The sequence below is a fragment of the Pimephales promelas genome, chromosome 7 (assembly GCF_988280905.1).
Source record: "Pimephales promelas chromosome 7, fPimPro1.hap1.1, whole genome shotgun sequence".
NCBI classification, from domain to species: Eukaryota; Metazoa; Chordata; class Actinopteri; order Cypriniformes; family Leuciscidae; genus Pimephales; species Pimephales promelas.
This window is the reverse complement of record NC_142775.1, coordinates 5,098,556-5,110,901: the sequence shown is the minus strand read 5'-3', so window position 1 is coordinate 5,110,901 and position 12,346 is coordinate 5,098,556.

The following is a 12,346-nucleotide window of genomic DNA, read 5'->3' as shown; positions in this document are numbered from 1 at the left end:
GGCGGAAACAAGCTTCCATATCTGTACCAAAAAAGAAGAATGAACAGGAATGTTCACAGTCATAGTCATTATGTTTACCTGATAGTGTTACTCTTACAATCCTGGAGTATTTTTTTTAGGTGGCACAATATTCGTGTTGTTTAAAGCAGAACCCTTACGCCATGCACAAACCACATGATGTTCAGTGTTCAAACGGCAGGTGGCAGCACTGAGTGAGATATTATCACTGCCGAGTGTTGTTGGCAACAAAACATGGGACTAAACATTGCTTAATTTACTGTGCGCAGTATGCAAATCTTCTCTGCATGTTCTCCCGTATCCCACACTGCAATGCTCACGGTGAGTCCTTTAAACTTGATTTTAACATTTTTTTGACTCACAAATTTGGATTAAAAAATAACTAACAACACTTTAAACTGAATACTATTGTGCATACTTTGTTAACTAACAAAGCATTATAGTGTACAGCGCGGTAGCCTTTTGGATAAGAATAGAATAAGGAAGTGTATATAGTAGAAGAGACAGGATGAGTCAAACTGATGCGGATGTAAACACACACACAGACAGTCTGCTTAACACACCAGCTTCACTGCAACCCCTGCCAGCCAACCAGGCCTCACATGCACAGGACCGTCGTCAGGGAGAAAAGCCCTGAGCGTGTGTGACTGTGTGTGTGTGTGTGTGTGCATACTGATGATGGAAAGACCTCGGTTATGTCTTCCAGTCCCATACACACACACCGAACAGAACTGACGCTAATCAGCAGGGCCTGTTTACGAGACGATGCACAAGCTTGTTTGGCGATGCATTACTGAACAAAGTCGAGTCAGCAGACACTCCAGTACAGTACAGTGTACTTACCTAGAAAGTACTGGCTAATGTAAGGTAAGTACATGGAACAGGGGTAGGTTCAGGGTTAGTACTAGTTATTACCCAGTAATTGTAGTTACTAAAATAACTACATAGTATTTACATGGGTAACTGGACTGTAAAAGGAAGCGTTACCCAGGATCTACTTGATAAAATCCTCGCAGCAATTTGCACTATACATTTATGGTACACAATAATGACAGTAACATCTGATATATCATTTTTAAGAATGAATGTCATTTTGAGTAGAAAATGAATTCAAGATGTGACAAATTTGCAAGTTCACACTACATGATTTTAAAACTTCGGTCTGAACTGTGCGGTTCACACAACATGACTTGCTCTCTGTGAAATCAGGAGTGTTCAAGTTGTTGAGCTGTTCAAACCACACGACACAACGTGATTGATCCGCAAGAGGAGGTAACGCAGTACACCAGTTGATAACAACTCTGTCACCCAACGATTCTATCTTGTCTACAAACCACGTTTTGTCACGAAAAATCACGGGATAAAACGAACCGGAAATGACGCGAAAACAGCACGTGCGCCAATACCCAGCGAAGAAGACGAAGAACACAACGCGCGAATTTTGACGTCAGAGAAACTAGTGCTTCAAACCGTTTGCGCGATGATAAAAAATAAGATTTACCCGGGTGACCTCAACCCATGCTTTGTTCTGATTGGCTGTAGCTCATGACATCACGTGAGGTTGAGTCGTGCGACAGCTCTGGATATCTAGCATGCTGGATATTTTTCTGGGCTCGGCGACGCGTCTGCGAACATCTTTGATGTGTTGTTGGCTCTCTCATACTAACAGATTGGCGAGCGTTCATGGTCCGCTAATCCCCCGCGATTTGCACGCGATAACACCATAGACTGTAAAAAAGATGGACGCTCTTCGCTCTTTTCCATCGGAGAGAACTGAAGCCGCCAATGTCCCGATATGGCGCTGACATCTTGGGACTTGAGTCTGCTTGACTTTTGAGGGCTTGTGCGGCACGCTTGGATAACACCCTGACCTGTTGGCGAGCTCAACGATTTGCAAATCGGGCTTAAACCCGTAGTGTGAACTAGGCTTTACTGAACCCAACAACAAAAGCAATGATAAAACAGTGTAAACTCAGCTGGAAAACATCATAGACAGTAAAAGAAATGAACAGAGTGATCTCATTGAAACTCAATTGAGACGATTGAAGCCCGTTTTTGGCGATTTTTTAGCACTTCCGTCCCTGACGCGCAGACTCAAACAGAGCTTGACTACGTAGTTGTGACCAGGGCAACCCGTCTGTCATCTAGTGGGTGTGGCATGAGAAATCTGAATCATTCCCTTCAGAAACTCGCAGAGGCGGAGAGTGTTAATAGGAGCTGTCCATGAGCGAGGAGCAGGAGACAATTTTGCTAGGTATTCTGATTCATTATTTTGTCATTTTGCCTCCACGTTTGCCCGTGAGCTTCTCCTCCTGTCCATACGGTAATCTCTCTACTGGGCGACAGAGAGTCACGTGGATATGATGCAATTGTTAGCCTACTTTCACTAAAAGTGCTTCTACGGGGCCATAACATAAGCTACAAGGTAACGGAGCAATTAATACATTGTCGTGTTTCTTTAGAAATAAATAAAGGACAAATGGGGTCTTCAAACGCCTCAGATGTAAAGTTATTCGCTGTCAAAGTGACGCCAAAATGAATGGGAGTCAATGGGAATGCTAACTCAAGTGAAGTTCTGCTACAAGATGGCGGCTCCCGTGAGGCTTCAACTTCCGGTCGATGGATTACCCTCTTGGGAAACATCAGCACAAAAAAAAAAAAATGCAACCTTATTAATTATTCATGCCCCAGTGCATGTTGGGTACACCAGTATCAGAAGAGTTGAGTAGGTTTTAATATAAATATTGTTGATATTTATGCTTTAATTGAGTAGAGTACTAACATGAAATTTTGTATCATTCTTGCCTGACCTAATTTATTTATGTAGAAATTACATTTGGGTTTTGTTATGTAGTATTTACTTCACCACAGAATCATTTTTATTCACTTTATCACATCTAATGTGTTCCACCGACCGCAGGGATCCACACTGACGGCGACCGCAAGATCCTCTGATCACAGCGAACAACAAACACTGTTTGGACTCGCAATAAATTATTTACCTTCAGAGTGTTTATAGGATTGCTAAAAGAGTTTCTGTTCTCGAGTATCCTTTGAATTATTTGACCAGTTTATGCACTATGATCTTTGCAGATTCTTAGAAGATCCTTTTTTGATCCTTCTGGAATCAGTTCCCGTTTGAGATTCTGCTAGAAGTCCTTTACACGTCGTATACTGAGATCAGACGTTGCAGAGCACAGATGCTTCATGTACACATGACACAACAGGAGATTTCAGACTCTTCTAGACTGGTACAGTAAGTCGTGCCATGATATGCTAAAATATTTTTGGTAGCCTATAACACGAAGCTTCAAAAGGTCACACTGATACACTTCAAATATATCAGTTAAACCTAATGTCTGATTAAGGTTTGTTTTCACACGCAGGAATGATCCGAAGTAGAAAAATGTTTGAATCACTTAGTGCTCACAGATCACAACTTACACATTCACACCGTCACAGGCCTTTGTGGCAAAATATAAATAAAAGCGGATGGACGGACGGACGGACGGACGGACGGACAGACAGACAGATAGATAGATAGATAGATAGATAGATAGATAGATAGATAGATAGATAGATAGATAGATAGATAGATAGATAGATAGATAGATAGATAGATAGATAGATAGATAGATAGATAGATAGATAGATACACAAATGCATGAGGAGATTTACAAAAGCACAGAAAGCAGTTAACAAATAAACGCCAGGCAGAGTTGTATTTGTGGCATAAAAAAACATTTGTAAATCTATTTATTTTTATTTGCAAATGTCATTTTATTTATTTGTGAGTTTGAATTTTTTTTGTGAAACTATTTACATTTATTTGTGGATCTTAATCTATTTATTTGTGAATTTTGTATATTTTTTGCGAATCTCTTTATTTATTTGTGGATCTTAATCTATTTATTTGTGAATTTTGTATATTTTTTGCGAATCTCTTTAGTTATTTGTGGATCTTAATCTATTTATTTGTGAATTTTGTATATTTTTTGCGAATCTCTTTATTTATTTGTGGATCTTAATCTATTTATTTGGAATAACGCAACAATTCTCACCCCAAAATGAGGCGTCGGATTGGTCAAAAGCGAAGCGAACTCCGCAAGCGTCAGGAGAGAGCCTAAGTCCCTCCCCTTCCGGTCGACCACCATGGGACCTTATTTCGGAAAAATATTGAATGGTAGTCAATGGCGAGAGACAACAAATATTTTGATCTCGTTTGAATTGTGCCCTGAATTACACATATGATGTTTGTCAATATAAAAGATACATTTTAAAGTAAAGAAAGTCGCAGTTTGATGTAAAACCGTTGAGGTATAAGACTGTGAAAATACGTAATTACAAAGACTACAAACCCCAAAGGCGCACATTTTCGCTCAATGAATGAAGCAAACTTCACTGAGGCTGTCTGTCATTGTCTTACGTTATAATTGTAACGTTACGCCGTCCTACCTGAGTGTTTTGTACCAGACTGCACACACACGAGCAGCGGATCTCATTTCGCTACCCGGGAGATATAGTTCACAGAGCGATTTTCACATAAAACTAAATGTTACTCTTCTGTTTCATGACAATCTGCGACGTTTTCGACTTTCAGAATTATCTTTTAAATTGACAAACATCATATGTGTAATTGAGGGCACAGTTCAGACGGAAAAAAATGATAAGTTGTCTCTCGCCATTGACTACCATTCATATTTTTTCCGAAATAAGGTCCCATGAGCCGGAAGCGGAGGGGCGGGACTAAGGCTCTCTATAATATAATTATTATATAAGAGGTATGGAAGTTCGATAAAATGGATAACAATATAAATAAAAACAACAATTAAATTCTCACCCCTGATATAGCAGGATGTAGCCGACTCTTCTCTTTTGGTCAGTATACAAAAACTACTCCGTTAACATAATGTTGTCTTAAGGTGTCAAACCTATCTGAAATCACACTATTTCATATTAATTGATTATAACGTATTCAATAAACCAAACTCCAGTGTTACTCTCATCTTATGAAATTAACGAAGGAATTATTTTGACCTTCGCGAAATAAAAAGTGGAAAGAGAGCCTCATTATGCATGTTTTGAGAAAAATGTTTTGATATTTTTCTGGTATATGTCCAATTAAATCCCTCACCTTTTTCTAGTTATTTGGTTAAAATACATATTTTGCTTGTGAGCTGGACTAAAATGTGATAAATATCGTGATATGAATTTTTGAATTTTTTTTTTCATACCCCGGGAACACTACAGCACATTTGGTAAGGGTTTTGTCTTTGCCATTGAAAGGGTTCTTTGTGTGTGAATTCATTTATTTGAATGGGCGTGTTTGGCATGTAAATGCACTCACACACACACACACACACACAAACACGGCTGGAAAATTGTATGTCCTATTCCATTACCTCGCAAAGGTGATTGACTGTAGTGATTTAGATTATCGTTCTCCACATCCATTTCAGCACCGCCCGCCTCCAACAGATTCAACCTGCCCTTGCTCCTACACCCTCCAAATCCACCACATCCCTGGCTGGTGGTCCCAATAAATGCACTGCCAACCACCAACAACTTAAATCTATTGCTTTTTACCTGCCAAACCCCAAATCTCCAGCATGAAAGAACGACCCCCACCCCCGAGTGCCTGAAATCCTCCCCCATCCCGCTGAGCTGCTGATGGGATGAGCTTTCCCCATTCCTCCCCTTCACAGGACACACTCAACACCACGCTTCATTCATCTTACTTAGACCCGGACGTCACATTTGGCAACCTCTGAATTAAGAGAGATCAGTGGTCTACCCGCCCTCCAACACCCCGCTCCAGCCCCCCCACACATGTCCCGGGCAGATATTAAAGCCGTTCGACCTTGACCGAGAACAGAGGAGTCAAACGCAGAGCCCAGAGCCCCGCGTCCCAGCCTGCCCTTTTCTTAATGTGCTTTTTACATTTGATTAGCGGCCTTGTAAAAGCTCAGTCTGAACACGGGGCCCGTGCTGAACATCTGTTAGTCGTGCTGGGAGAGCCTGAACTCACCCCTGTGCGTGCGCTGTCCTGTCCTGACTCAGGCGGGATTACACTTTACTCTGGGAATTCGAGTGTAATTGGATATTTTTCATTATTGTGTGTTCCACTGTCAACAAAGACATGCATTAGAAAGCCTGCCTGTCGACAACTGGGAACATTATATATACACACACACACACATTAATCATTTAATACTAAAGTATTTAATTGTGAACACAGAATATATGGGCTTAGATGGACAATTTTTCAGAAATGCATTGCTTTTTATGAAACATTTGTGTCTGCATGGCTCACTAGTGATTTAAATCTATCTATTTAAATATTTTTTTCATTTATTTATTAAATAACGAAAGTTATTATTAAATTAATCAGAATATGATCTAATCTGCATGTCTCCAAATAAAAATGATTTTATCTTTAATGTGTCTTTTATTGATATTAATACACTATCAATGTAGTTTTTTTTTTCTTTTTCCAAAATTATTTTCTGAAAAAAGGTTGTAGTAAATTTTCTGTCATTATATTTGAGGAAGTGGCATCATAAGTCTTTAGTTTTTACCACTTGATTTTCTCTAGCAGAGGAAACTGTTTTTCAATATTATTATTATTATTAAAATATATTATTAAATTATAATTTCAAAGGGAAAATATGTATATAATATTTAATGGGGAAAAAAACTTTAATACTTTACAATAATTTACTTCGACGGTATTTATTAACTTTAGCTAGTTATTTTCAACATTTGTTAATAAATTATTAAAATCAAAAGTTGTATTTTTAAAACGTCAATGCACTGTGAACTAACATGAACAGCTACAGATAACATTAACAAAGATTAATAAACACATATTGCTCAATGTCAATTCATGTTAGCTAATCCATCAAATAACGTTAAAGGGTTAGTTCACCCAAAAATGAAAATTAAGTCATTAATTACTCACCCCCATGCTGTACCAACCCCGTAAGACCTTCGTTCATCTTCGGAACACAAATAAAGATATTTTTGATTGAATCTGAGAGCTCGATCAGTCCTATAGACTGCCTAAGGAACTGGCTCTTGACGGCCCATAAAGTAATTAAAGAAAAGATTTGAATATTCCATGTGCCTACAGCGGCTCAATTATAAGTTTATCAAGCGACGAGACTACTTTTTGTGCGAAAAAAACATAAATAACGACTTTATTCCACTATTCCATTACTTCCTTGTGGGCGCATATGCGCGAGAACTGAGACGAGGACGTTCTCATTCGTCTACTTCTTGTTACCGGCTGCTGCTCACCGCTTAGGAGTTTTACCGCCCCCTACCGTATAAAATGATGATCCATATATAAGGCGCTCCGGATTATAAGGAACACTGTCGTTTTTTGAGAAGATTAAAGGCTTTTAAGTGCACCTTATAGTGCGGAAAATACGCTAATTGAAAAGCGTATGTACAGCGCGCATCTTCCTCTGCTTGTAAACAGAAAGTTTTGCGCTTCCAGCTATATCAGCACATCATCTTATACGGTAGGGGGCGGTAAAACTCCTAAGCGGTGAGCAGCCGGTAAAGCCTAGTTCACACTACGTGATTTTAAGCCCGATTTAAGCCCGATTTGCAAATCGTTGAGTCGCCGACAAGTCAGGGTGTTATCGCGTGCAAATCGCGGGCGATTAGCGGACGATTAACGCTCGCCAATCAGTTAGTGTGAAAGAGCCAACAACGCATCAAAGACAGCTCGCAGACAGCTCGCAGACAGGTCACCGAGCTCAGAAAAATATCTAGCATGCTAGATATCTCGCGCAGTCGCGCGACTCAATCTCAGTGATGTCATGAGTACATGCAGCCAATCATAGCAACGCATGGGTTGAGGACACCAGGTAAATCTTACTTTTTCTTTTTTGCATTTTTTTTTCTCAGAGCAGATCGTCAAGCAAACAGTGTGCAGCACTAGTTTCTGTCTGACGTCCATATTCGCGTGTTGTGTTCTTCTCTGCAGTTTCGCGTCATTTCTGGTTCGTTTTATTGCGTGGTTTTTCGTTACAAAACATGGTTTCTAGACCAGATAGAATCGTGTTGTTGTCAACTCGTTATTTGTTTGATTATTTTCAGGATTTAGACCGTATTATAGTACTGAAACAGCTCTCATTGAGTCACAAATGATATGCTCTTATCATCCGATCGTGGTTGTATCTCTATGTAGTGCGTTGTTAACTCGTGTAGTGAGTTACCTCCTGTTGTGGATCAATCACGTTGTGTTGTGTGGTGTGAACAGCTAAACAACTTGAACACTCATGATTTCACTGAGAGCAAGTCATGTAGTGTAAACTGCACAGTTCAGCCTGACATTTTAAAATCATGTAGTGTGAACTAGGCTTAACAAGAATTAGACGAATGAGAACGTCCTCGTCTCAGTTCTCGCGCATGCGAGGTAAATCCAGGTAAAACTGTCTGCGTGCACGCGCGCGTCCCCAGTTAACATCCCTAGTTGATCCGTAACACCGTATCCAAGGTGAGGTCTAGTGTATGTCTATGGGACTGATCGAGCTCTCAGATTCAATCAAAAATATCTTTATTTGTGTTCCGAAGATGAACGAAGGTCTTACGGGGTTGCATGGGGGTGAGTAATTAATGACTTAATTTTCATTTTTGGGTGAACTAACCCTTTAATGAAATCCTTTTGTAAAGTGTTCCTGAAAAAAACATTATGATCTACTAGCCACACTGACCAATGATTGTAAACAGGCAACAACATTTTATTTTAGAGAAAGATGTCAACGTGTAATTAAGCAAGCACACAGAAAAACATATTACAATACTTTACTCAGTCAAGCCTACATATTTGAACTAACTAAACTCAAGTATGTCCAAGAGTCAAATGACATCAGACCATTTGAGGTCACAAGAACACCTCACCTCAATATTCAGTGTTAGCATTCGCCTATTTCAGCGAGCGAGTGTGTGAATCAACGTCAATCGGCCCACAGATAAAGTTGCTTACCTCATGGATCCCACACAAAACACAAATACATATGTATTCCTTTAAATTGTGATGAATACGGTGCTGTAGATGTCACGCGACGCGTGTGTAAGCGTTATGACATTACCTTCGCAGCAGCCAATCTGCTTTTTATTCAGGAGACTGACTCTTCACTAATGGAGATGGATTATTCATTTCGCCATAAATTACACTGTGTTGGTCCATTTTATTTAAAGTCAGTGGTGTGAATCACAACTGTGAAAATAATCTATTCAAACCGGTTGAAAATGATGTAGCCTAGTCGGTTTATAAAGGGGGACAGACAGTCTGACAGGATATTTCACGACTGTAGGACTCACATCCTACATTTGGATCTGTGATAAACACCGAAATGGCAGGAAATCATTTTTTTCTTCTCACATGATCCTTCAGAAATCATTCTAATATTATGATTTATTGCTCAATAAACATTTATGATTATTATTAACGTTGAAATATTGTGCTGCCTCGTATTTTTGTGGAAACTCGAATGAGCTATAAGTTCCGCATTTGACGCAAGGATGCTCGGCCATTTCCGGTTGTGGAGATTAAAGCGGAGAAAAACCGAGGAAAACGGGACTATGGCAGAGTCTTCAAAATTTACTGTCCTCCCGTCATTGAAACGAAACGTACATAGATGTAATTTTATATATGTTTATTTAATATAATTTTAAAAAGAAGCATAAACACAACGAGGGGTGTCTGTTTTATCTGTTTTTGTGACTAACGTTACTTTAGTATAACCATGGAGTATAAAATTCAATATAAATTCTCGGTATTGCATTGGACTCTACGATCGGCGGAAGTTATCTAGCATCCTTAGACCTTCACCGGAAATACTGCCGTACATAGAGCCCATAGGCTACATTTTTAGGTTTCTTTAATGAATAGAGAGTTCAACAAATATTTGAATTTCTCTTTTTTTTTTGCAATAATGCCTTTAGTCACTTTTTCCAGTATAAATGCATCCTTGCTCAATAAAAGTATTAGGCCTATTTAATTAAATATAAGCAACTCTCTGAACGATATATTTTTTGACTGAAGAATTTGTATTTTTACATTCACATATGACAACTCTTAGTTTACCATGACACAACGAGGGATAATAAACAGCAAAAGGTCAGACGATCTGAAACCCGGCTCATCATCACGCTTCATGGGGTTTATGAGTGCAACCGTTCCATGGTTACCAGTGGGAAGAAAGGGAGATAATTGAATGGGATTTGATGGGAAAATGAAGGTTCTGGAGCTGACAGAACGATAACCTCAGAAACACACAGCCTGCTGATGCTAATGAAGGAGGACGTGATTCTGAAGACATTCAGTGCTATGTAAATCTCCTCTGGAGCTTTATGCACATACAGCAATTAAAACATGTCCGCAAATGAGTAGAGGGGCCGCCACGGGACCCCTGAGGTCTGCGTTCCTCTCGAAACACATCAGCGTGATTGAGACTGACCTGGAGGGCTGCGGGTCTTCAAGTCAGCTGTCACTCGAGATATTACACACAGAAGCCCTACTTTATCAAGGTCATGCGCTGTGAGTGCAAAACACAATGCACTTTATAATTATTCTCAATTATATGCAGCACTGTCCAGACTAGGGGACACAATGATCATGTGCTTTTCTTTTTCAACAAAGGGTCAGTGTAAAAGGAGGTGGTTTCAGGACATAAAATTAAATATCATGTATTCAAATATTCACCTAAACGATTATTAGGAGCACCTGTTCAATTTCTCATTAATGCAATTATCTAATCAACCAATCACATGGCAGTTGCTTCAATGCATTTAGGGGTGTGGTCCTGGTCAAGACAATCTCCTGAACGTCACTGAATGTCAGAATGGGAAAGAAAGGGGATTTAAGCAATTTTGAGCGTGGCATGGTTGTTGGTGTCTGAGTATTTCACAATCTGCTCAGTTACTGGGATTTCCACGCACAACCATTTCTAGGGTTTACAAAGAACGGTGTGAAAAGGGAAAAACATCCAGTATGCGACAGTCCTGTGGGCGAAAATGCCTTGTTGATGCGAGAGGTCAGAGGAGAATGGGCCGACTGATTCAAGCTCATAGAAGAGCAACTTTGACTGAAATAACCACTCGTTACAACCGAGGTATGCAGCAAAGCATTTGTGAAGACACAACACGCACAACCTTGAGGCGGATGGGCTACAACAGCAGAAGACCCCACCGGGTAACACTCATCTCCACTACAAATAGGAAAAAGAGGCTACAATTTGCAAGAGCTCACCAAAATTGGACAGTTGAAGACTGGAGAAATGTTGCCTGGTCTGATGAGTCTGGATTTCTGTTGAACATTCAGATGGTAGAGTCAGAATTTGGCGTAAACAGAATGAGAACATGGATCCATCATGCCTTGTTACCACTGTGCAGGCTGGTGGTGGTGGTGTAATGGTGTGGGGGATGTTTTCTTGGCACACTTTAGGCCCCTTAGTGCCAATTGGGCATCATTTAAATACCATATATATATATATATGATGCCCAATTGGCACTTAGGGGTATATGGTATTTAAATTATGCCCAATTGGCACTAACAGGATTTAATGGTTTATCTTTAATTTAGTCAACACAATTAGTGTAAAAATTTAGGAAGCGAAATGAAATTATTTACTTGTTCGATGATGATGATGTCACAATATTATGGAATGTTCCATATTTTAAACAATTTTCAAATATAATTGAACAAATAAGGACTGACGTTATTTCAAGTTCAATTTAGTTTTGGTGAATCTCTAATATGAAATGAGCTTTTTTATTTTTTATGAATTAAAACTCAGAACACAGTCCTAAAAGTACAATTTAATAAATTAACTTATTCATGCTCAAATCAAATACAAAAAACACATACAGAACCAAAAACATCAACCAGTCATGTTGAGGGTGTAAGAAGGATTTCTAAAGGCAAGTCTAGATCAAGGATTATGAAATGTACACGGAATGCAAATATTCTTCCTGAACGTGTGTCTACAGTAGAAATAATTCGTCCGACTCTCGTGTAGAGGTCCGGCATGTCAAGGCAGAACAGAGTCAGATCAACCTGACGCAAGGAATTAAAAAAAAAAAGAAAAAACAACCAAAAAATAAAAACAAATCACAGATTTTGAAGAATCACTGGTGACACTTTACCTGCAGAGTCATACATATCTCATGGAAGAGAAACATTCATAGCATACGCGAATCACAAACCTCATAGTCGAGCAGAGAGAGCAATATGAATGATGACTGAGGATTGTCTGACGAGTTTATGCATCAAATGAAGAGATTATTACGCCTGAACAACGTCACCGGCTCT